The 24,494-nt window shown below is 45.6% G+C and overlaps 1 pseudogene; it reads left to right on the top strand.

The window, feature by feature from the left end:
- The first annotated feature begins 5,933 nt into the window (after positions 1–5,933).
- The window catches only part of LOC111965735 (neuronal acetylcholine receptor subunit beta-2-like), a 25,512-nt pseudogene continuing 6,951 nt past the window's right edge, over positions 5,934–24,494 (top strand).

Below are 24,494 nucleotides of genomic sequence, written 5' to 3'. Positions count from 1 at the left end.
ATGTGTTGTCATTTGGGTATATATGGGCACTACTATTCCCAATATGTTAAATAGAATTCTGAGTTTAAGCCATCCATTCCTGGTGCTTTTCTCCGTGCCAATGTTTTAACTGTCTTGTATTTATTTTTGGGTAATCTACAGTACCAGTCAAAAGTTTGGACACACCTACTTATTCAAAGGTTTTTCTTTATTTTTACAATTTTCTACATTGTAGAATAATAGTGAAGACATCAAAACTATGAAATAACACATATGGAATCATGTAGTCACCAAAAAAGTGTTAAACAAATCAAAATATATTTGAGATTTGAGAATCTTCAAAGTAGCCACCCTTTGCCTTGATGACAGCGTTGCACACTCTTGGCATTCTCTCAACCAGGTAGTCAGGTGTGCCTTGTTAAAAGTTAATTTGTGGAATTTCTTTCCTACTTAATGCATTTGAGCCAATCAGTTGTGTTGTGACAAGGTAGGGGTGGTATACAGAAGATAGCCCTATTTGGTAAAAGACCAAGTCCATATTATGGCAAGAACAGCTCAAATAAGCAAAGAGAAACGACAGTCCATCATTACTTTACGACATGAAGGTCAGTCGATTTGGAAAATTTCAAGAACTTTGAAAGTTTCTTCAAGTGCGGTCGCAAAAACCAAGGGCTATGATGAAACTGGCTCTCATGAGAATCACCACAGGAATGGAAGACCCAGAGTTACCTCTGCTGCAGAGGATAAGTTCATTAGAGGTACCAGCCTCAGAAATCTCAGCCCAAATAAATGCATCACAGAGTTCACGTAACAGACACATCTCAACGTCAACTGTTCTGAAGAGACCGTGTGAATCAGGCCTTCATGGTCGAATTACTGCAAAGAAACCCCTACTAAAGGACACCAATAAGAAGAGACTTGCTTCGGCCAAGAAACATTAGCAATGGACATTAGACCGGTGGAAATCTGTCCTTTGGTCTGATGAGTCCAAATGTGAGATTTGGGGTTTCAACCATAACCAGTATGTGTCGGATGGCATGACCTAAAAAGAGAAAGTGGAGCAAAACCTGCAATCACACTCATACACACACATACACACCTGCAACCCCACCCACCATCCAGATTCAGACATTTTTATCTATCGTCGCAGCAGGGATGGCTCTGACTCATCCACACTAGTCTGTTGCCAGTGGTGAACAACCTGTCAGAAACACAGAGTGGGATCTCTTAAGCCCCATCTCTACCACAGCCATCCCCTCCCTGCTCCTCCCTTCACCATCTCTCTCCTCAAATTCCCCTACTATTTGGTATTTGGTATTTTATTAGGATCCCAATTAGCTGTTGAAAAAGCAGCAGCTACTCTTCCTGGGGTCGACACAAAACATGAAACTTAATACAGAACATTAATAGACAAGAACAGAACTACATACATTTAAAAATGGCACACATAGCCTACATATAAATACATACACACAAAATATCTAGTTCAAATAGGGGAGAGGCTAGTAAAAATTCCCTGTCTTAGGTCAGTGAGGATCACCACTTTATTTTAAGAATGTTAAATGTCAGAATAATAGTAGAGATAATTACTTATTTCAGCTTGAATTTTTTTCATCACACTCCCAGTGGGTCAGAGGTTTACATACACTCAATTAGTATTTGGTAGCATTGCCTTTAAATTGTTTAACTTGGGTCAAACGTTTTGGGTAGCCTTCCACAAGCTTGCCACAATAAGTTGGGAGAATTCTGACCCATTCCTCCTGACAGAGCTGGTGTAACTGAGTCACACTTTTTCAGTTCTGCCCACACATTTTCTATAGGATTGAGGTTAGGGCTTTGTGATGGCCACTCCAATACCTTGACTTTGTTGTCCTTAAGCCATTTTGCCACAACTTTGGAAGTATGCTTGGTGTCAATGTCCATTTGGAAGACCCATTTGCGACCAAGCTTTAACTTCCTGACTGATGTCTTGAGATGTTGCTTCAATATATCCACCTAATTTCCTTCCTCATGATGCCATCTATTTTGTGAAGTGCACCAGTCCCTCCTGCAGCAAAGCACACCCACAACATGATGCTGCCACCCCCGTGATCCACTGTTGGGATGGTGTTCTTCAGCTTGCAAGCCTCCCCCTTTTTCCTCCAAACATAATGATGGTCATTATGGCCAAACAGTTCTATTTTTGTTTCATCAGACCAGAGGATATTTCTCCAAAAAGTATGATCTTTGTCCCCATGTGCAGTTGCAAACCGTAGTCTGGCTTTTTATGGCGGTTTTGGAGCAGTGGCTTCTTCCTTGCTGAGCGCCCTTTCAGGTTATGTCGATATGGGACTCGTTTGACTGTGGATATAGATACTTTTGTACCTGTTTCCTCCAGCATCTTCACAATGTCCTTTGCTGTTGTTCTGGGATTGATTTGCACTTTTCGCACCAAAGTACGTTCATCTCCAGGAGACAGAACGTGTCTCCCTCCTGAGCGGTATGACGGCTGCTTGGTCCCATGGTGTTTATACTTGCGCACTATTGTTTGTACAGATGAACGTGGTTCCTTCAGGTGTTTGGAAATTGCTCCCAAGGATGAACCAGACTTGTGGAGGTTGACAATTTGTTCTCTGAGGTCTTGGCTGATGTCTTTTGATTTTCCTATGATGTCAAGCAAAGATGCACTGAGTTTGAAGGTAGGCCTTGAAATACATCCACAGGTACACCTCCTATTGACTCAAAGGATGTCTATTATACCTATCAGACATAATTTTCTGGAATTTTCCAAGCTGTTTAATGTTTCTATGCTATACAGGGCTGGACAGTGAGGGCATGACTATATCATATTCTTTGCTGGCATGTGTAAGCCTGTCATGGTGGGTATATGTTAGTGCATGTATGACTATCAAGATCACAGCGTAGTTCGATTGAATACTGCAGGGTACTATTACATATGACATGAAGAGACTCTTGGTCACACAGACAACACTGGATCCCACTGAGACAGCTTTGACCAGAGACACAGTAGACATGCTTATTACAGAGATAAGGGGAGATGAGGAGGAAGGGAGAGACGAAGAGGGGAGAGAGAAAGGAGGAGAAGGGGGTGGAAAAGAGGGAGAAGATGGAGAGGGGGACATATGCGGAGGAGAGAGGGGGACATATGCAGAGGAGGGAGGAGAGGGGGGAGATATGCAGTGGAGAGAGGAGAGAGGGGGAGATATGCAGATGAGAGAGGAGAGAGGGGGAGATATGCAGAGGAGAGAGGAGAGAGGGTGATACATGCAGAGGAGAGAGAAGAGAGGGTGATACATGCAGAGGAGAGAGGAGAGAGGGTGATACATGCAGAGGAGAGAGAAGAGAGGGTGATACATGCAGAGGAGAGAAGGGGAAGGGAGATGGAGAAAAGACAGAGGGGGAGAAAATACATGTAGGGGAGAGAAGGAGAAGAAGAGTATAGTAGTTGTCAGGGGAGGGGGACTGAGTGTATGAGGTCCTGTCCAGAGACTGAACCATCAGGGTGAGTCGTAGTCATCAGAGTAGGACAGTGTCTGGTTGTGACACACCACCAGCCTGGAATTAGGGAACGCCCTGTCCCTGCCTGTCATATGGGAACACAAATGTCCCACAGTTATATGAATTTATTATACTACGCAGACACCAACTGAATTTCAATGGGAATTGCCTCCTACACAACGGCATGGTCGATGAGCACTTGAAGGTAAAGAAACAGGACTCAAACCTACAAGCAAGCCAACAGTGTGACAAATGAATGGGTAGAGAAGCGTGGGTTAAAATGGGAATGGAGTCAGGGGAGAAGAGAGGAGAGAGGTGTGAGTCAGGGGGAGAGGAGAATGGCAAGAGACAGGAAGGTAGATACTGCTATGGGTAGGTTGGTGGGGAATGTGTCGCCGTGGCTGAAGAGAGAGTTTGGCGCTGGTGTTGAACTACTAGTAGAAGCTGTGTGGATAAGTGGTCATTATATTGCCATTACCACACGTCATGGCTGATCCCGTGAGGAGGACAAAGTGATAGGGATTTAGAGTGTTTTGTTTGTTTGCTTGTAGTTGGGGGCTGCTCATCTCAGGGACCTGGTCTCAGTGTCCTGTGGCACAGCTGTCAGTGAGCTCTAGGTAGCTCTTATTAGATATATGCTGTTTCCACTTTCCCTCCACCCTCGGCCTTCCACCTCCCCCACCTGCAATACCCCACACGCAGACACACTCACACACAGACATGCGCACGCACACACACACACACACACACACACATGCGCACACACACACACATGCGCACACACACACACGCACACTGTGACACACACACACACAGGGCAGGCAATGTTAGGTGGACCAATGTTTAAATCTCGTGCAGATTGTGCAAATGTATTTTTTGTTTGTTTGTTTGTTTGTTTGCTTGTAGTTGGGGGATGCTCCTCTCAGGGACCTGGTCTCAGTGTCCTGTGGCACAGCCTTCAGTGATCTCTAAGTAGCTCTGATTAGATTTCATGCATTTTCCACTCTCTCTCCACCCTCCATCCTCAGCCCTCCACCTCCCTCCCTCCCTCCATCCACCACATGACAGCTTTTAGGAGCAGGCCTAATGGTCATTCTTTTTTTCTTCAGTGAGTTGGGGGACCGGGAGTGAAGGGGGGCAAGTATAATGATAAATGTTCATTTGATGTGCCTCTGCTATTGCATGCTCACTTCGCTTTGTGCTGGGATATACTGCTTTAAAGTAAATATATACTGTTGTCCTGTGAATGTGTGTTGTGTGGGTTTAGGGTTGGAGTTGACGAGAGGAGTGTGTAGCTTCTCTCAATTCCTCGCTAGCTATTCATCTTCCTCCTCCCTTCTGTCCACTCTACAGAAATATCCCTGGGAAGTTAGCACGGTTTAGCACGGGTCTCGGCTAAACCGTGTTTAATTAAGTTCACGCAGAGCTAATTGCATAATCTCACTCCACAGTTATTACCTCGTCCCTTACCAGCTGAGGCCGCAGTGCGAGGCTGAAGTTGTGTTAATTCTCGGGTAATGAAACGCTTCGCATGGTTTTAGCACTGACATATCTCACTCTTCACCGTACAGCATACTCAGTCAGTCATGAGGCGTTCAGCCATCACTACACTCATAATTGGCTTGAGTGAAGTGGGCCCGACAATTTTTGAGTATAATTATTAAGTGTGGTATATCCAATGTGTATGTGTCACTGTATGCTTCGCAGCGTGGTTAGGGCACATTCGCTTGTGTGATATACTACAATGCAGACCTTGTCCACAGTGGCAGTTGACCTTTCAACCAGAGTGGCGGTCGACATTTCGACCAGAGTGAGTCAACTTTTCAAACAGCACTCTAAATGGCCCTTGGAATATCCACTTTTTTTTTTAGATAACCCTTCATGAATGTATCTGATATTTCTGTGATGGGTTGATGATTCTTCCGCACCCAAAGCCCTGCCCCTTGACGCACTCCGCCTAGCCAGCGCCTCTCTTCGGMCTAGCGGAAAGGAACGGCTTCATGCGGTGCGCATCATACCCATTCACCGGGTCTAATATGTTTAATGCAGATAACGTTGATATCGGGCTTCATGGTGCCCTCATAGTTATTCTGCATGGGCTCAATCTCGCTCTATTTAGATCTTTAGGGGCAAGTTTTTTCTCTCTGTTATGATCATGCGTTATGGTGACTGCTTGGAAGCCTGAAAATAAAAAGTTGTTATTTTATTTGTCAGATTAAAAGCCGTATTTTGTGTTATTGGAGTGGCGCCCCATGGAGAAGGGGTTTAACTTTAAAACCAAAATTAGTTTTTCCAAGGATGAATCCCCCTTCAATTAAAATAAGTAAATGCAGCCTATGTCTGAAAGGCTTTCCCGAACGACCGCCTCGGGGATCTCTACTGTAATTGCTTCATGTTTGTTGTCACAAATGTCAACTGTGTAGATCAAAACTGAGCGATATATGGAGACTGGAACCTATCGCAGCCCGACGGAGAGCGCACCAGGCGGGCAGGGCAAAGTGAGGACGACCCCTTTAATCATTCATCTACAGGACTACCCTATCTCCAGTAACTGGTCATTCAACTCCATCGCCGRCACATTTCAGGGAAAATAACGTTTCAATACTCAAGTCAAATTAGGGATACCTTTTCTGCGCCCCCGGTTTGCTGTGCGCTCACAGTTCCTGGTAGGGTCGGACGCGTAGCCCCACTCAGACGCGTTGTGACAGAAACAAGCCTCCGCATCTGGGAAGAGTGAACWATCTTCTCCGCTCCTCGTAACGAGATTTGAAGCCTCTCCCTTTATCAAACCAACGGGCATCGTCGGATACCAACGACTTAAAATGACACCTTAAGTCACCCTCTTACCGCGCGCTGGTGTGTGCTGTCTCGAGGTATTATTTTTCATTTTCACACTGAGGGCGAAAAGGGGGGAAAACAAACAACTCGTACATCTCCAAGTTTTCGGGTGTCGGTCGCAGTGGAGGGAGAGAGAGGCGATGGCAGACCCGGTGACTGCAGCACTCGTTCTCCTGGTTCTCACCTTGGCAAGTGAGTAATCCCTCCAAATCTCCTCGGCCCTGTGCGGGCCCGGGACCCCCGGGGTACCCTGGGTATACCTAGACAGGACCTTCACTATTGCTTACCGTGGCTCTTCATATTGTAATTCGGCCGCGACACACCCTGCATATCCATGGTGCTTACAGGGTGGGGGCAGCCTATTTGTAACGATTCTAATTCATAATAATTTCGTTTGACTATCAAGACATATGATGCATGAAGTCAAAGACAAATATTCTAATTCCTGTCTGGATAGCACCTAGGCTATGCGTAACGGGGGTTATGTTAATAATTGTTTCTATGAGAGGCGAGCCTACTGTTGTAAATGATAATGATGTTTAAATTGTTTCCCTGCTTTGATAACATTATATATTTTCAACGGACAGACCAGTYGGGAAAGTATTGCAGGTATTCCGTGCGTCAGATTGTTTTTAGGCACGTGATTTTAACGGCTCCGTTAACTAACGTGCTCGCTTTTTACACAACATACACGCTGGCTGTTATGCACTACGCAGCAATGTGTGACATACACACACAGGCCCAGAGAGAGGTCTCCGAATTTCACACACAGTATTCATCTTTATTAGGCTTGAAGCTAATAGGCCTAAGGTTGAAATATTTTGGCCGAATTGTAGAAATGATCAAACTGACTCATCATAACARTTCTTTGAAATCTTTTGACATTATAGGTCTTTTATGACAGCCATTTAAATGTTGTGTCTAATTGAACACACACAATGCCAAATAAACCTGCTTGATTAGGCATTTATGATTTCATAATGGCTAATTGGGCTTATGATGCTGATGATGATTAGGACGTCAAGGTGCCTTTCCACCCTGGATTTGGAATATATACGTTTTACTCAAACCCAAAGAGGAATTTAAATACGTTCCTTTGATTTACCTCTACATTGTAGATATGTCGGTGCGTCACATATTTAATGGTATGCTAATGCTGTCCATGGTGCTGAATTTCTGCCCCTTTACCAACGCTATCCAAGGTGCTGAATACGGGCCCTTTTACAGACGCTGTCCAGGGTGCTGAATAAGAGCCCCTTTTACAGACGCTGTCCAGGGTGCTGAATACGGGCCCTTTTACAGATGCTGTTCAAGGTGCTGAATAAGAGCCCCTTTTACAGACGCTGTCCAAGGTGCTGAATAAGGGCCCCTTTTACAGACGCTGTCCAAGGTGCTGAATTAGAATAGGCCTACGTTTCAGTTTAGTCATGCTATTCAACTCAGTCTACTCTACGCTGTTGGTGAACACTGGGGCTGTTGGAAAATACTGTTTCACTCCAAAAGCACAAGTCTCCTAAGATTAGATACTTGGATTCTCAGATAGGCCTAATGAGTGGTCACCCTGTGAATGTTTTCTCAACTTCCCTTATCTTCCTCCTGAGGACATGTTGTGAGCACCTGCAGACTAGATGCTCAGCCTGTCCTCTGAGAGCTGTCTCGGGAGACAACATAGCGTGACTGTGTCACTGTCACCTCTTGTCTCACTCTGTCTGGAAACCACTCAATCTGGCAACCGCCTCTGTAGAGCTTAGCTTCGTGTTCTCACTGTCTTGCACTCTCTCTCTCTTTTTTMGGGGGGTGGCTGTAAAGTTTGGAGGGTTGTAAAGATTAGTCTCTTTTACTCACTATCTTTCTGTCTGGCTGCAACTCTCTCGTTCACATGATCTTTTCTTTTCATCTGTCTGTTTCTACCTCCATCCTCTCTCTCTCCCCCTCTCTCTCTCTCTCTCTCTCTCTTTCTCTCTCTCTCTCTCTCTCTCCTTCTCTCTCTCTCTCCCTCCCTCCTCCCCTAACCTCTCTCCCCCAGTAGCAGCTGCATGCTGTAGTGGTAGCTAACGCGTGCTAAAGCTAACTCTGATTAGATCTCTTGTTTGTTCACTGGCTTCTCAATGCCCAGGAGTGCAGGAGGGGAAATCACACGCTAGCAGTCTTTAGCTTGCTGCACGCATGCACACCCACCCCAAAGAATAGAATACTTCCCTGGTTAATCTGGTGACCATTTTCAGAGAGCAGAAAAACATACGATAGAGGGAGAGAGAGCGAGAGAGAGAGAAACCGGAGAATGAGAGAGCGAGGAAGAGAGAAAAATAAAGAGAAAAAGAGAGAGAAGTAGAGTGGTCTCTTATGTAGATGACGTTCTGTGAGAGCCAGCAGCAGGAGTTGCATCAGTTGGTTTTAGAAACCAGGCTCTGCTCCCGCTCCTTCCCATGGCCACATTAGTTAATGTGAGAATGACAGACAGGGAAAGGAGAACAGAAGAAAACCACTCTCCCTTACCTGCCTTTGTTCCGCTCGACCTGCACTTGTAACCTGTTATTGTCACTGGAAACGAGAGTGGAGAGCGGAGCAGAGGGGGACAAAGAAAGAGAGGAGAGGAAGAGGAGSGGGAGGAGAGAGGAGCAAGGGAAGAGAGGAGGGGGAGGAGGGGGAGGAGAGAGGAGCAAGGGAAGAGAGGAGGGGGAGGAGAGAGGAGAGCAAGGGAAGAGAGGAGGGGGAGGAGAGAGGAGCAAGGGAAGAGAGGAGGGGGAGGAGGAAAATCAGTTCCGTGCACAGACCATTCAGGGGGCAGGTGCTCAAAATGAAAAAAGGGCACCCCTCGGCACCCCCCATTTATTTTTTACTGATTGTGATTTATTTTAAATGCTTTTAAATCATATAATATGAATCATCTTCTAACTGGTATACGGCTGGATAGTGGCTTGTGTGGATCATGTCGTAGTTTCAATATCAACAGTACTGACACAGCAGCATACCATTTGATCAACACTTGATAACACTTGATTTACATCATCATTCATATTCAGTCTGGTTGGCTGATAGCCTGCGGTTAGCTAAAGTCTAGACTAGCTGTGTTTCTGCTGCCCTGACACACATGTGAAACCCCCGACTGAGGAAGGGATGGAGCTGTGTCGGAGGGTCGCAGATGCAGCCTCTCCTCTCTATGTCATTCTGCATCTCTCTCTGATGCGCGTATCAGCCAAGCAGACCCAATATTGATGATGGAAATCAAGTGTTAAACTAGGTAGCCTGCTACACACACTGGACCAGTGAACGCAACTTGTTTGGATGCATGTTTGGATACTGGGCGCGCGCAATCTCTGTACAGGGCATACTGGGAAAAAGGTACAACCGGGCGCATGCAATGTCTCTACACGGGGCAGACCAACGGACAGGACTGGACGGGTTGCGGCGAACTTGACGACGTCACAGAGACTTGTATCTGGGCACGTGCCTGAGGGCAATGGAAGAGAGGAGGGGAGTTGGGGGGAGGAGAGCAGGCTGGAGGAGGGCTGATGTGAAGAAGGGCGGCAGGGTGTTCCGTGAGGGTGTAGTTATTCTCAGCGTGGGAGTGTAATGTTGCCTGTCAGCTGGAACACAAGTGCCCCTGAGACTGGGAGCAAAGCATGCATGAGCACGCACACACACAGGCACACACATGCACGCACTCACGCACGCACGCACGCACGCACGCACGCACGCACGCACCGCACACACACACACACACACACACACACCACACACACACACACACACACCACACACACACACACCACACATCACCAGCAACAACAACAAACAGGTCAAACACAGCCAGCGCAGGCAATATAGAAACTGCACAGTTACAACAATGATCACAGTCAGCACAATTATCACCATTACAAGATTCACAGAGCAGCCAAAAACACAAGGTTGACCGAAAACAGGCCACCATAGGCCAGATATAGTATCTGATCCATCATAACACCAGGTCACATTACTGAATATACTGTATATAGCTGAATCTTGGTAGATATAGGTGCAGGGTAGAGGCAGACAACAGCGCGAAGGAAGGCTGAAGTGGTTGACCCTGACAAGGCAATATCACCACCATGGGTCATTGAATAATTTACACACTGGATACTTCTTCTGCCCATGAAGAAACAGATTATGCGGGAGATGGTGTCTTTTCCCACATTAAACCAAAATATGTTACTTTGAGCATTTGTCTAAAGTATAACCAAGTTGTGTTTGTATGTTTGTGCGTTGCGGAAGAGACTGTTGTTGTTTTGCCCAGTAGGAAATAGAAGAGTCATAGTAAAGATTGAGTTTCAGGCTTTCTGCATGTGAGATGATGCTTGTTTTTATTTGAGTACTAGATGAATTATTGAAGCAGTTAGAGTGCAGCAAGTGGAGGAGGAGGAAGAGGAGGAGGGGGAGCAGGAGGAGGGGCAGAGAGGAGGAGGAGGAGGAGCAGGTTTATTAAGAATCATTGGGGTTAGAGAGCTGTGTGTCCTGTTTAGATGTAGAGAGCCGGTGTGTCCGCTGTTTAGATGTAGAGAGCCGTGTGTCCGTTTAGATGTAGAGAGCCGTGTCCTGTTTAGATGTAGAGAGCTGTTGTCCTGTTTAGATGTAGAGAGCCGTTGTCCTGTTTAGATGTAGAGAGCCGTGTGTCCTGTTTAGATGTAGAGAGCCGTGTGTCTGTTTAGATGTAGTGAGCCGTGTGTCCTGTTTAGATGTAGAGAGCTGTGTGTTCCTGTTTAGATGTAGAGAGCCGTGTGTCCTGTTCAGATGTAGAGAGCCGTGTGGTCCTGTTTAGATTAGAGAGCCGTGTGTCCTGTTTAGATGTAGAGAGCTGTGTGTCCTGTTTAGATGTAGAGAGCTGTGTGTCCTGTTCTGTTTAGATGTAGAGAGCCGTGTGTTCCTGTTTAGATGTAGAGAGCTGTGTGTCCTGTTTAGATGTAGAGAGCCGTGTGTCCTGTTTAGATGTAGAGAGCTGTGTGTCCTGTTTAGGTTTAAAGTAAAGACCTGTGTGTGTGTAAGAGTCTTAAGTATTTGATGTGTGGTCTGGATGAGAGGTGGGCTGCATCTCAAACCTATAGAGCCCTAAAGGCCCTGGTCAAATGTAGTGCACTATATACACTATCCAATAAGGGTTCTTCGGCTGTCCCCATAGGAGAACCCTTTGAAGAGCCGTTTTTGGTTCCAGGTATTACCCTTTTGTTTTCCTTCCCACAGAGGGTTCTACATGGAACCCAAAAGAGTTCTAACTGGAACCAAAAAGGGTTCTCCTATGGGGACAGCCAAAAAGAGTGTAGGAAATAGGGTGCCAGTTTGCTGGTCTTAGTGAGGGGGTGTTCATCAGTAGGACATCTGAGGTCCCTGACCTTCGGGTGACATTCTTCCTGAGAATAGCTAACCAGCCAGACAACCTACTTCACTGCCTGGAGGTCTACAGTATGGATGTTACTGCCCACCGCTCACTTCTCTGAACGGAGAAAAGGTTAACAGGTTTTTATCCCGATTCACTGAATCTCACGAATCAAATGATGTTCCTGGAAAGAGACTTTGTAAACAAAGGCAACATAATCCAATCAAATGATTATCCTAATCTGCTCATTGTTTCAATGTCTCTGTGTCTCCAAATCTCAACTCTATGTTGTACTGAGCTAAATTCCCCTCAACGCTCACTGTGCTCTCTCTCTCTCTCTCTCTCTCTCTCTCTCTCTCTCTCTCTCTCTCTCTCTCTCGCTCGCTCGCTCGCTCGCTCGCTCTCTCTCTCTGTGATGCTGGCTGACTGTTCATCGACAGTACCACACCTCTCTCAGGATACTGACCTCCTGTGTGTATCAGCATCATGTCACCATCTCTCAGATGCCTCCTCTGCCCCGCTCCGCGCTTGTCTTTTTTTTTTACCTCACTATTGCTGTGACGTGATTGTTTCAACTAGCTACCTTAAGAAGAATGCACTAACTGTAAGTTACTCTGGATAAGAGCGTCTGCTACTGTAAATCACAAAAAATGTCAACGGTGCCATCATTTGAAGTGTTTTACAGGGGTGAGAATGGCCTAATGGAGGGGAACGTGTGAGTGGAACACAATGAGCTGATGTGAACCATGTGGGTAATCCAGTCAACTGGAAAAAAACATCACCTCAACTCCCCATCATACTGCAGCCACTGGACTGTGGGGGTTTAGACGGTGTGTGTGTGTGTAGGTGTGTGTGTGTGTGTGTGTGTGTGTGTGTGTGTAGGTGGGTGTATCGGACCGTCAGTTAAGACACAGTCACGTCACAACTGTTTGTCAGATCAGAGACTATATAATGTTCGCACACACCCACACACATTCTATCTGGAGAGATGTTGCACATTGCATTCTCACTGCAGCGGCAACAGGCGATGAGAACATCCCACGACCCTGCAGTCCAAATTAGAAGGATCTTCGCTCTGCGCAAGATTGAAATCTCACTTCACTAAACACTGCGTGTGTATATGTGTGCGTGTGTGTGTGTGTGTGTTTTTGTGTACGAGGGTGCGTGTGTGTGTGTCCACTAATCAAGCATCCAATTATGCTAATCAAGAGGCAGTTAGTTCAGAAGCCCATGAAACCCTGTGAGTCAGATGTGGACTGCATTGTCTAATGTTGTGGCTCACTGGCTCACTGCTAAATGACAGTCCTCTGTGGAAGGCTTATACATACTCTGTTAGGCTGTGTTATGTAAAGATATGCACAGTGAGGATGATACCAGGGCATTATAAATATGGACTGGGTGATATGAACAAAAATATAAACGCAACATGTGACTATTTCAATGATTTTACTGAGTTACAGTTCATATAAGGAAATAAGGTAKTTGAAATAAATTCATTAGGCCCTAATCTATGGATTTCACATGACTGGGCAGGMGTTCAGCCATGGGTGGGCCTGGGAGGGCATAGGTCCACCCACTTGGGAGCCAGGCCCACCCACTGGGGAGCTAGGCCCTGCCAATCAGAATGAGTTTTCCTCACAAAAGGGCTTTATTACAGACAGAAATACTCAGTTTCATAAGCTGTCCTGTTGGCTGGTCTCAGACGATCACGCAGGTGAAGAAGCCGGATGTGGAAGTCCTGTGCTGGCGTGATTACACATGGTCTGCGGTTGTGAGGTCGGTTGGACGTACTGCCAAATTCTCAAAAATTACGTTGGAGGCGGCTCTTTGTAGAGAAGTTAACATTCAATTCTCTGGCAACAGCTCTGCAAGATATTCCTGCAGTCAGCATGCTAATTGCATGCTCCTTCAAAACTTGAGACATCTTTGGTATTGTGTTATGTGACAAAACTGCACATTTTAGAGTGGCCTTTTATTGTCCCCAGCACAAGGTGCACCAAACAAATTTGTGGGCAACATTTGAGAGAAACAAGCTTTTTGTGCGAATGGAACATTTCTGGAATCTTTTATTTCAGCTCATGAAACATGGGACCAAAACTTTACATGTTACGTTTATATTTTAGTTCAGTGTAGTACAAATATCAAGTAGAAGGGTAGTTGTAGAGTGTACTATATAAGAGTTTTTAAAGTTCAATATACACAGTCCATGTCTCAATTGTCTCAAGGCTTAAAAATCCTTCTCCCCTCCATCTACACTGATTGAAGTGGATTTAACAGGTGACATCAACAAGGGATCATAGCTTTTACCTGGATTCACCTGGTCAGTCTATGTCATTCACCTGGTCAGTCTATGTCATAGAAAAAGCAGGTGTTCCTAGTGTTTTGTCCACTCAGTTTAAATATGTACCATGAGTATGAATATGAACTAGCAGTGTTCATTTTATCGGGCAAAATGAAACGGTAATAAGTCTTCAGTAGGAATTTATAGAGAGGTCATTAGTTCAATATGATGATGGACTAGAATGGTGATCTGATGAGTAGTACACTAACCAGTGATGATGACATTAGGCCAGTATGAATATGTACTGTCAATGGTGTTTTTGGGATGCTGCTCTCTATGTATTTGGCTTAGAGTCCACTTGGAAAGTTCACCTGGCAGACACAGACTGGGACACTTGAATCACTGAGCATCAAATGTGGGTGTGGGGCAACAACATGGCATGTTGTCTTAAAGGTTTATTTTTTATTTTTGCACGCCTTATCTGCCAGTTGTTACATCGTTCTGTCTCTTTCTCCCTCTCTTTCTGTGTGTGTGTGTGTGTGTGTGTGTGTGTGTGTGTGTGTAGCTGCCTTGGGTGCGGAGATAGAGGAGCGACTGGTGACCCACCTGCTGTCTCCAGAGCGCTACAACAAACTGATCAGACCTGCCGTCAACAAGAGCCAACAGGTCACCATCCATATACAGGTGTCCCTAGCCCAGCTCATTAAATGTGGTGAGCACCACACACACACACACACACACACACACACACACACACACACACACACACACACACACACACACAACACACACACACACACACACACACACACACACACACACACACACACACACACACACACACACACACACACACACACACACACACACACACACACACACATCCTCTCTTCTCATGCTTCTCTCTTCCTGTCTGTGTGTCTGTTACAGCAATGAAAGAGCAACGCCATCCATGGAACCACCAACTGCTGGCTGACTCAGGTATGGAATGACTACAGGTTGGTGTGGGACCCAGAAGAGTATGAGGGCATAAAGAAGGTCCGCCTCCCGTCTCAGCACATCTGGCTGCCTGACATCGTCCTCTACAACAAGTGAGTGAGCTGTGTGCTATGTGAATAGGATCCATATCTATAGCTCAGACACTATGGGTGTGTTTATAGTCATCTCAAACTATATAATCGCTCAATATAAGTGTTGTTTTTTGGTATTTTGTTAGGATCCCCATTAGCTGTTGGGAAAGCAAGAGCTACTCTTCCTGGGGTCCACACAAAACATGAAACATGACATAATACTATCAGGTTTCAGGTATGACCCAGAAACAGGAGACAAAGGGCTGTGAGACATGGGTTTATCTCTGGACACATGGAAGGTGGGATGGTGGTCTGCTTGTCGTCGATACCTGGAGGTGGTCTTGAGGAGGGTCGACCGGGCTCTCCTCCKGGTATCGACGACAGCGGCGGACAAACATCTGGGCTGAAGGTATGCCGACCTCTTCTTCTTGCTCAGGGAAGAGCAGGGGCTGATAGCCCAGGAAACACTCAAAGGGTGATAGGCCCGTGACAGAACAGGGAAAGGTGTTGCAGGCGTATTCGACCCACACAAGCTGCTGGCTCCAGGTGGTGAGGTTGACGGAGACCAGGCAGCGCAGAGTAGTGTCGTGTTATTTTCCTGTATTATTAAATGAGGAGAGTTTACAAACCACACACAAGTCAGAGTTATATTTTAAACTCCATCTTTAATTATATGCGCTTCACCATAGCCCTTTGACTCTCAGATCTGAGAGTGCTTACGAAACAATTCTTAGTATATTTTATAGCCAAGATACACCCCTCTCAACTTACATGACGAACCACAGATCTTAGGAACTTCACAAAGGGCCTTTTACTTGAAAGAGGAGTATCCCATAGCCAGATAGCATTAGCTATAAATTATCGTTCAGTTTGGTCTCTTAGACGAGGTTCTACATCCTGTTCTTGGTACTTCCTAGTACCAAAACATMACCTCATCCAATGGCATATATCAATTGTCAATTCTAGATACTCCCATCTCAAATACATCCCCTCCTGGACAAGCTCACGGAGGGGAGTGAGCCTCTAGGTCATATACTATGAAAGATAAGTTCAACATCAGAAGGGACATAAAATGGTTCCAGACACTGCCATACTCCTCCTCCCAATGGGAAAAGGAGGGAATGACTAGAGTACAGACATGGTGGAGCCCTTCACATGGTTTAGGAATAGTTACAGACATATTCAAATATGAAGACAATGTTCAAACCTGACTTCTCCCTTTCTGATATTCTGCATATTACCAGACATGTAAAAGACAAGCCTGACCTCTCCCCTCTCTGGGCCCCAAGTGACTTTTCCCTAGAGAAGAAAGGAAAATGCAACTGCCGACAGTATATTTATCTATGTTACCTAACTAATTCTGATTCAGCTACGACAGTAGTTTCTAGGTCCTGGTTGGCTCACTCTGACTGGTCGTTGGACTGGGGGTGGAACCCGGAGGGTGCAATGAGGGTGCAGAATGCCTTCCATAACCGGGACGAGAACTGAGGACCCTGGTCAGAGACCATGTCTACTGGCAGTCCATGGATCCGGAAGACATACAGCACCATGAGCTGGGCCGTCTCTTTGACAGAGGGTAGCTTGGGGAGAGGAATGAAGTGGGCGGCTTTGGAATTCCGGTCCACCACGGTCAGGATGGCGGTGTTGCCATCTGACGGGGGGGAGACCCGTGACAAAGTCCAGGGAGATGTGAGACCAGGGACGGTGAGGGACAGGCAGATGTTGGAGGAGACCAGCTGGAGGTTGCAGAGGAGTCTTGTTCTATGCACAGACCGTGCAAGCGGCGATGAATGCGGAGACATCAGGAACCATGGTAGGCCACCAAAAGCGTTGTCGCACAAAAGCCAGGGTCCGATGGGAGCATTGGTGGCAGGCAAGCCTGGAGGAGTGAGCCTACTCCAGGACCGAGGAGCGGACCGTGTCAGGAACAAACATCCGGTTATCTGGGCCCTCCCAGCGGTTTGTCTGGGAATGCTGTGCCTCACGAACATGCTTCCCTATTCCCCAGCTGAGTGCTGTCGCCAGGCACAAGGTGGGAAGGATGGTCTCAGGTTCCGGGGTAGTAGCCGTGGGGCTATAGCGGCGTGACAGCACATCCGGCTTGACATGCTTGGATCCCAGCCATTATGAGAGGGAGAAGATGAACCGGGTGAACAGTAGGGCCCACCTAGCTTGCCTGGAATTGAGGTGCATGGCGGTGCGATATTCCAGGTTCTTGTGGTCGGTCCACACAATGAAAGGATGTTCCGCCCCCTCCAGCCAGTGCCTCCACTCCTCCAACACCATCTTCACCGCGAGAAGCTCACGATTCCCCACATCGTAGTTCCTCTCCGTAGCGTTGATGCGGGGGGAGAAGAAGGCGCAGGGATGTAACTTGAGGTCCAGGGCAGACCGCTGGGACAGGACGGCCCCCACTCCGACATCCGAAGTATCGGCCTCCACCACGAACTGGCGGGACGGATCAGGATGAACCAAGATGGGAGCTGTGGTGAAGCGGTGTTTGAGATCACGAAACGCCCGGTCAGCATCTGGGGACCACGTGAACGGAACCTTGGGAGAGGTGAGTGCAAACAGGGGGGAAGCCAGGGTGCTGTAGCCCCGGATAAGGCGGCGATAAATGTTGGAGAAGCCCTGGAAACATTGCAGCTGTACTCTGGACGTAGGCTGGGGCCAATCCCCCACCGCTCTCATCTTCCCGGGGTCCGTCTGTACACTCCCTGCAGCGATGATGTGACCCAGAAAGGGGATGGTGGAGTGATGGAATTTGCACTTGCACCAGGAGGCATTGGAGAACCGGTRGGACATGGAGCACGTGTTATTGGGTGGAGCGGGAGAAGATGAGGATGTCATCGAGGTAGATGAAGACAAACCAGTTCAACATGTGTCGTGGATAATCGTCTCAGAAATATAACACTTGTATAAGAACTTGTAAAATCAATAAAGACTTTTAATACAATGCATCACAAGCCGGGGTGATCCGCGGATCACACCCCTTCCCAGAGCACTGGCTCTGTCTTATACACACACACACACACATGAGATCATGACATACTTTAATTAAATTACTTCTCCTAGGTCATCTGCCACCATTATCCTTCATTTCAGGCTTCCTGCTTGTTTACGCCCAATAACGCCTGTATCCACTCTTGATTAGATTATAATGGAGGCAGGACCCTCTTGTCTCCTAAAAATTAATTTATGTCTATCTTACCCTAAGCACTTATGGCCTTTACCCTAAGCACTTATGGCCTTTCCTCTCTATTTTATCTTCATAATCGTGTCCTGCTCTTTCCATAAATGCACTTTAAGGCACGTATGGCTTTGGCCATCTGCTAATCTTTGGTTTTCTGTATTTACCAGAATGGCAAATGCACTCATGTCTGCCTTTTTCTACTATTTTCTAATGTACACCTGTCTATTGTTTAATAGTGTGATATCTGCCTCCATATGTAACAATAACTCCTACACATGTCACAGAGAACATCATTATCGCGAGCCTGGAACACAGCAGGGGCGTTGATAAGGCCAAATGGCATGACCAGATACTCGTAGTGATCGCTGGCCGTGTTGAAGGCAGTCTTCCACTCGTCCCCTTCCCGTATCCGCACCAGGTGGTAGGCGTTCCGTAGATCCAGCTTGGCCCCCTGGAGTGACTCGAGGGCGAGGAGATGAGAGGTAGCAGGTAATGGTTCTTCACTGTGATGTCGTTGAGACCTCGGTAGTTGATGCACGGGTGRAGGGTTTTGTCATTCTTCTCCACAAAGAAGAACCCTTCGCCAGCGGGGGAGGCAGAAGGACGGATGAACCCAGCAACTTGGGAGTCCTCAATGTAGGTCTCCATAGCCTTGGTCTCTGGACCCGACAGAGAGTACAGTCGTCCCCAGGGCGGAGTGGTGCCTGGGAGAAGGTCAATCCCACAGTCATATGGTCGGTGCAGCGGTGACCCGGGCCTTACTGAACATCTCCTGGAGGTCCTGGTACTCCGCAGGGATGGCAGAGAGGTCCGGGGAAACTTCCGAGCCCCCAGGAAGAAGTCCCGTGGCAGGCTGTGCTGACTTCAGGCAATGTGCGTGGCAGAACGGGCTCCAGCCCATGATGGCACCGGCAGACCAGTCAATGAGGGGATTGTATCGCTAGAGCCAGGAGAATCCCAATTCCACGGGAACCTGAGGAGACTTAACCTCTCTAGGGTACGTGAGACGGTAGCATCCCACCTCTTCAACAGCCACTAAAACTGCAGGGCGCCAAATTCAAAACAACAGAAATCCCATAATTAAAATTCCTCAAACATACATGTATTTTACACCATTTTAAAAATACACTTGTTGTAAATCCAGCTATAGTGTCCGATTTCAAAAAGGCCTTATGACGAAAGCAAACCAAACGATTATGTTAGGTGAGTGCCTATTCACAGAATAACACAGCCATTTTTCCAGCCAAAGAGAGGATTCACAAAAAGCAGAAATATAGATCAAATTAATCACTAACCTTTGATGATCTTCATCAGATGACACTCATAGGACTTCATGTTACACAATACATTTATGTTTTGTTAGGTAAAGTTCATATTTATATCCAAAAATCTGAGTTTACATTGGCGCCTTACGTTCAGAAGTTCCAAAACATCCTTTGATTTTGCAGAGAGCCACATCAATTTACAGGAATACTCATAATAAACATTGCTAAAAGATACAACTTTAATGCATGGAATTTTAGATGCAGTTCTCCTTAATGCAACCGCTGTGTCAGATTTCAAAAAAGCTTTATGGAAAAAGCAAACCATGCAATAATCTGAGTCGGCGCTCAGAGCCCAATCAAGACACAAATATATCCGCCATATTATGCAGTCAACAGAAGTCAGAAATAACATTATAAACATTCACTTACCTTTGATGATCTTCATCAGAATGCACTCCCAGGAATCCCAGTTCCACAATAAATGTTTGTTTTGTTCGATAATGTCCATCATTTATGTCCAAATTCCTCCTTGTTGTTCTAGCGTTCAGTACACATTCCAAACTCACGACGCGCGGGCAAGTCCAGCGGAAAGTACGGACGAAAAGTTAAGAAAGTTATATTACAGTCCGTAAAAACATGACAAACGAGGTATTGAATCAATCTTTAGGATGTTTTTAACAAAATTCATCAATAATGTTCCAACCGAAGTATTCCTTTGTCTTCAGAAGTGCGATGGAACAGAGCTCGCTCTCACGTGAACGCGCATGGTCAGGGCATGTTCAGGTCATGATAGACCTTACTCATTCCCCTCTCCTTCGGCCCCACTTCACAGTAGAAGCATCAGACAAGGTTCTAAAGACRGTTGACATCTAGTGGAAGCCTTAGGAAGTGCAACATTACCAATATCCCACTGTATCTTCAATAGGAGCTGAGTTGAAAATCGACCAACCTCAGATTTCCCACATCCTGGTTGGATTTTTTCTGGCTGCAAGCTGGCTGCAAGCTCGTCCTTTACTTCCACCGATACTTTGAGTAGGAACATGTCGAACAACGCTTCTGTGTTCCAAGCACTCTCAGCTGCCAACGTGCGGAAATCCACCGCGTAGTCTGCCACACTACGGGAGTCTTGACGTAGCTGGAGCAGCTTGAGAGCAGCCTCTCTCCCGGACAATGGAAAATCAAACACCTTCCGAACCTCCTCCACAAACTCCTCCAGACTGAGGCAGACGGCGGATTGTTGCTCCCATACTGCCGTGGCCCAGGCGAGTGCCCTCCCGGACATCAGCGTTATGATGTACGCTATCCTTGAGCGGTCCGAGGGGAACGAAGAAGGCTGCAGCTCAAAAATGAGGGAGCACTGGGAGAGAAAATCACGGCAGGTTCCGGAATCTCCAGCGTAGCGCACCGGAGAAGGTAAGCGGGGTTCTCAGGACACTGGGGTAGGCTGGGAGATCACAACTGTGGTAGGCTGCCTAACAGACAACCCACGGAATTGCTCCAGCAATGTGTTAAACGCTCGGTCATGTCGTTTGGCCAAGGTCTGGAACCCTTCCATGAGACCACGAAGCAACTCCTTGTGCCTTCCAATGGTGGCTCCTTGGGAGGAGACGGCGTTGCGGAGCTGGTCCGAGTGTGCTGGGTCAGTCAGGGCCAGTTCGTACTATCAGGTTTCAGGTATGACCCAGATGCAGACAGTGTCGAAGAAACAAACATTTATTTCAAGTACAGGGAGAGGCAAAAGACAGGTCAAAGGCAGGCAGAGGTCAGTAATCCAGAGAGGGTGCAAAAGGTCCAGAACGGCATGCAGTCTCAGGGTCAGGGCAGGCAGGGGTCAATAATCCAGTGAGGTGGGGCAAGGTATAGAACGGCAGGCAGGCTCAGGGCAGGCGGAACGGTCAAAACCGGGAAGGACTAGAAAACAGGAGCAAGAACAGACAGGAGCAGGGGAACAAACGCTGGTAGGTTTCACGAAACAACATGAACTGGCAACAGACAAACAGAGAACACAGGTATAAATACACAGGGGATAATGGGGAAGATGGGCGACAGCTGGAGGGGGGTGGAGACAAGCACAAAGACAGGTGAAACAGATCAGGGTGTGACAACTACAGAACGTTAATAGACAAGGACAGAACTACATCCATTTTAAAAAGGCACACGTAGCCTACATATAAATACATAGACACAAACTATCTAGCAATCATTGAAGTGATGTCGCACCTGAATACTCTCCTCCTACTTGTCACTTGCCATCAGGATAATGAGTGAAAGGAAAAGCTTGGTAACACCTTGATTGAAGTGTGGGCTTACAGTCCCATCATGAGAAAGGTGTAGGTGGTAATAGCAGCAGCTAAAGTACAGATGTGCTTACTACAACAATTTGAAGGGCGGGAACAGGAGACAGATATGAGGGCTTAGAGAGAGAGGACAGATGTGCAATGTCAAATCTGTAGAGAGGAGATTTGGATTAGGAAATGCCTGTGTGATGAGTGTGAACACGGGCCAGGTCAGGTGGCTGTGTATGTTAATTCAGAGACAGAAAGGGTCATTGCCTCACCTGTTTCACACTCAGCATACTCAACACCACCGTCATGGCAGTTCTGTCCTGAAGTAGTGTGTCTGGCCTTTAGACTCTATAGTGGACATAATGCACATTTTTTCAATGTTGTGAAGCATCATGTGAAAAATGGAAGTGACATAGCATTTCTATTGATTAGATTGGGTTGGATTTGATGTTGCATTTGGCTTGTCAAAGTGAAAAAAATTGAGTTGTTTGGATATAGAGCTATAGTTGTTTGTGTATAGAACTATAGTTGTTTAGGTATAGAGCTATAGTTGTTTGTGTATAGAGCTATAGTTGTTNGTATAGAGCTATAGTTGTTTGTGTATAGAGCTATAGTTGTTTGTGTATAGAGCTATAGTTGTTTGGGTATAGAGCTATAGCTGTTTATGTATAGAGCTATACTTGTTTGGGTATAGAGCTATAGCTGTTTATGTATAGAGATAGAGTTGGTTAGGTATAAAGCTATAGTTGTTTGGGTATAGAGGTAGTTGTTTGGGTGTAGAGCTACAGTTGTTTGGGTATAGAGCTGTAGTTGTTTTGGTAGAGAGCTATAGTTGTTTGGGTATAGAGATATAGTTTTTCGGGTGTAGATCTATAGTTGTTTGGGTATAGCGCTAGATGTTTGGGTATAGAGCTATAGTTGTTTAGGAATAGAGCTGTAGTTGTTTAGAAATAGAGCTATAGTTGTTTAGGAATAGAGCTGTAGTTGTTTGGGTATAGAGCTATAGTTGTTTAGGAATAGAGCTATAGTTGTTTGTGTATAGAGCTATAGTTGTTTATGTATAGAGCTTAGTCTTAGTTTGTTTGTGTATAGTATAGTTGTTTGTGTATAGAGCTATAGTTGTTTGTGTATAGAGCTATAGTTGTTTCAAGAGAGCTATAGTTTGTTCAAGTAGTAGAGCTATAGTTATGTTTATTTTTTAGAGCTTAGTTGTTTCATGATGAGCTATATGTTGGTTTTGTGTATACGAGCTATAGTGTTGTTTGTGTATAGAGGCTATAGTTGTATTAATTGTTATATTGAGATATAGTTGGTTTGTGTAATAGAGCTAATAGTTGTTTGTGTATAGAGCTATAGTTGTTTTGTGGTATAAAGAGCTATAGTGTTGGTATAGAGTATAGTTGTTTTGTGTATAGAGCTATAGTTGTTTTGTATAGAGCAAAGTTGTTTGTGATAGAGCTATAGTTGTTTGTGTATAGAGCTATAGTTGTTTGTGTTAGAGCTATAGTTGTTGTCAGTATAGACCTATAGTTGTTTGGTGGTATAGAAGCTCATAGTTGTTTTGGGTATAGAGCTATATTTGTTTGTGTATAGAGCTATAGTTGTTTGTGTATAGAGCTATAGTTGTTCGGGTAGTAGAGCTATAGTTGTTTCGGGTATAGAGCTGATAGTTGTTTGTGTATAGAGCTATAGTTGTCGGGTAATGAGCTATAGTTGTTTGTGTATAGAGCTATAGTTTGTTTGTGTATAGAGCTATAGTTGTTTGTGTATATAGTTATAGTTGTTTGTGTATAGAGCTATAGTTGTTTGGTATAGAGCTATAGTTGTTGTGTATGAGCTATAGTTGTTGGTATAGAGCTATAGTTGTTTGTTATAGAGGCTATAGTTGTTGTGGTATAGAGCTATAGTTTGTTCGGGTATAGAGCTATAGTTGTTTGTGTATGAGCTATAGTTGTTTGTGTATAGAGCTATAGTTGTTTCGTGTATAGAGCTATAGTTGTTCGGGTATAGAGCTATAGTTGTTTGTGTATAGAGCTATAGTTGTTGTGTATAGAGCTATAGTGTTTATGTATAGAGCTATAGTTGTTCGGTATAGAGCTATAGTTGTTTGTGTATAGAGCTTATAGTTGTTTGTGTATAGAGCTATAGTTGTTCGCGTAATAAGCTATAGTTGTTTGTGTATAGAGGCTATAGTTGTTTGGTATAGCGCTATAGTTGTTCAGGTTATAGAGCTATAGTTGTTTGTGTATAGAGCTATAGTTGTTTGTGTATAGAGCTATAGTTGTTTATGTATTAAGAGCTAAGTTTTTTATGTATAGGCTATAGGTTGTTTGTGATATAGAGCTATAGTTGTTTTGTGTAATAGGAAGCTATAGTTGTTTGTGTATAGAGCTATGAGTTTGTTTTGTGTATAGAGCATATGTTGTTCGGGTATAGACGTATAGTTTGTTTGTGTATAGAGCTATATAGAGACTTTTAACCAGCTGCATATTTAGAACACGAGGAGACTTTAGAGCATGGGGTTTGTGTGTGTGTGTTGTTAGGAGCAGCAGCAGTGTGATGGCTGGATTCCTCCTGACCTGCTTCTATAATTGACAACACTTTAATGTATAATGCAACACCTGCAGCCTGGTGAGAATCTAAAATCGAAACTTCGCAGATTCAGGCCTGTCCTGTGACAGGGGGTGTGTCTGACGCAATGGCCCCCTGTCCCCGCCTCTGTCCCTTGTCCCCAAGCC

This window comes from Salvelinus sp. IW2-2015, linkage group LG6.2 (assembly GCF_002910315.2).
Source record: "Salvelinus sp. IW2-2015 linkage group LG6.2, ASM291031v2, whole genome shotgun sequence".
NCBI classification, from domain to species: Eukaryota; Metazoa; Chordata; class Actinopteri; order Salmoniformes; family Salmonidae; genus Salvelinus; species Salvelinus sp. IW2-2015.
Note: the sequence above shows the minus strand (reverse complement) of the source record. Positions and strands in the feature narration are given on the sequence as shown.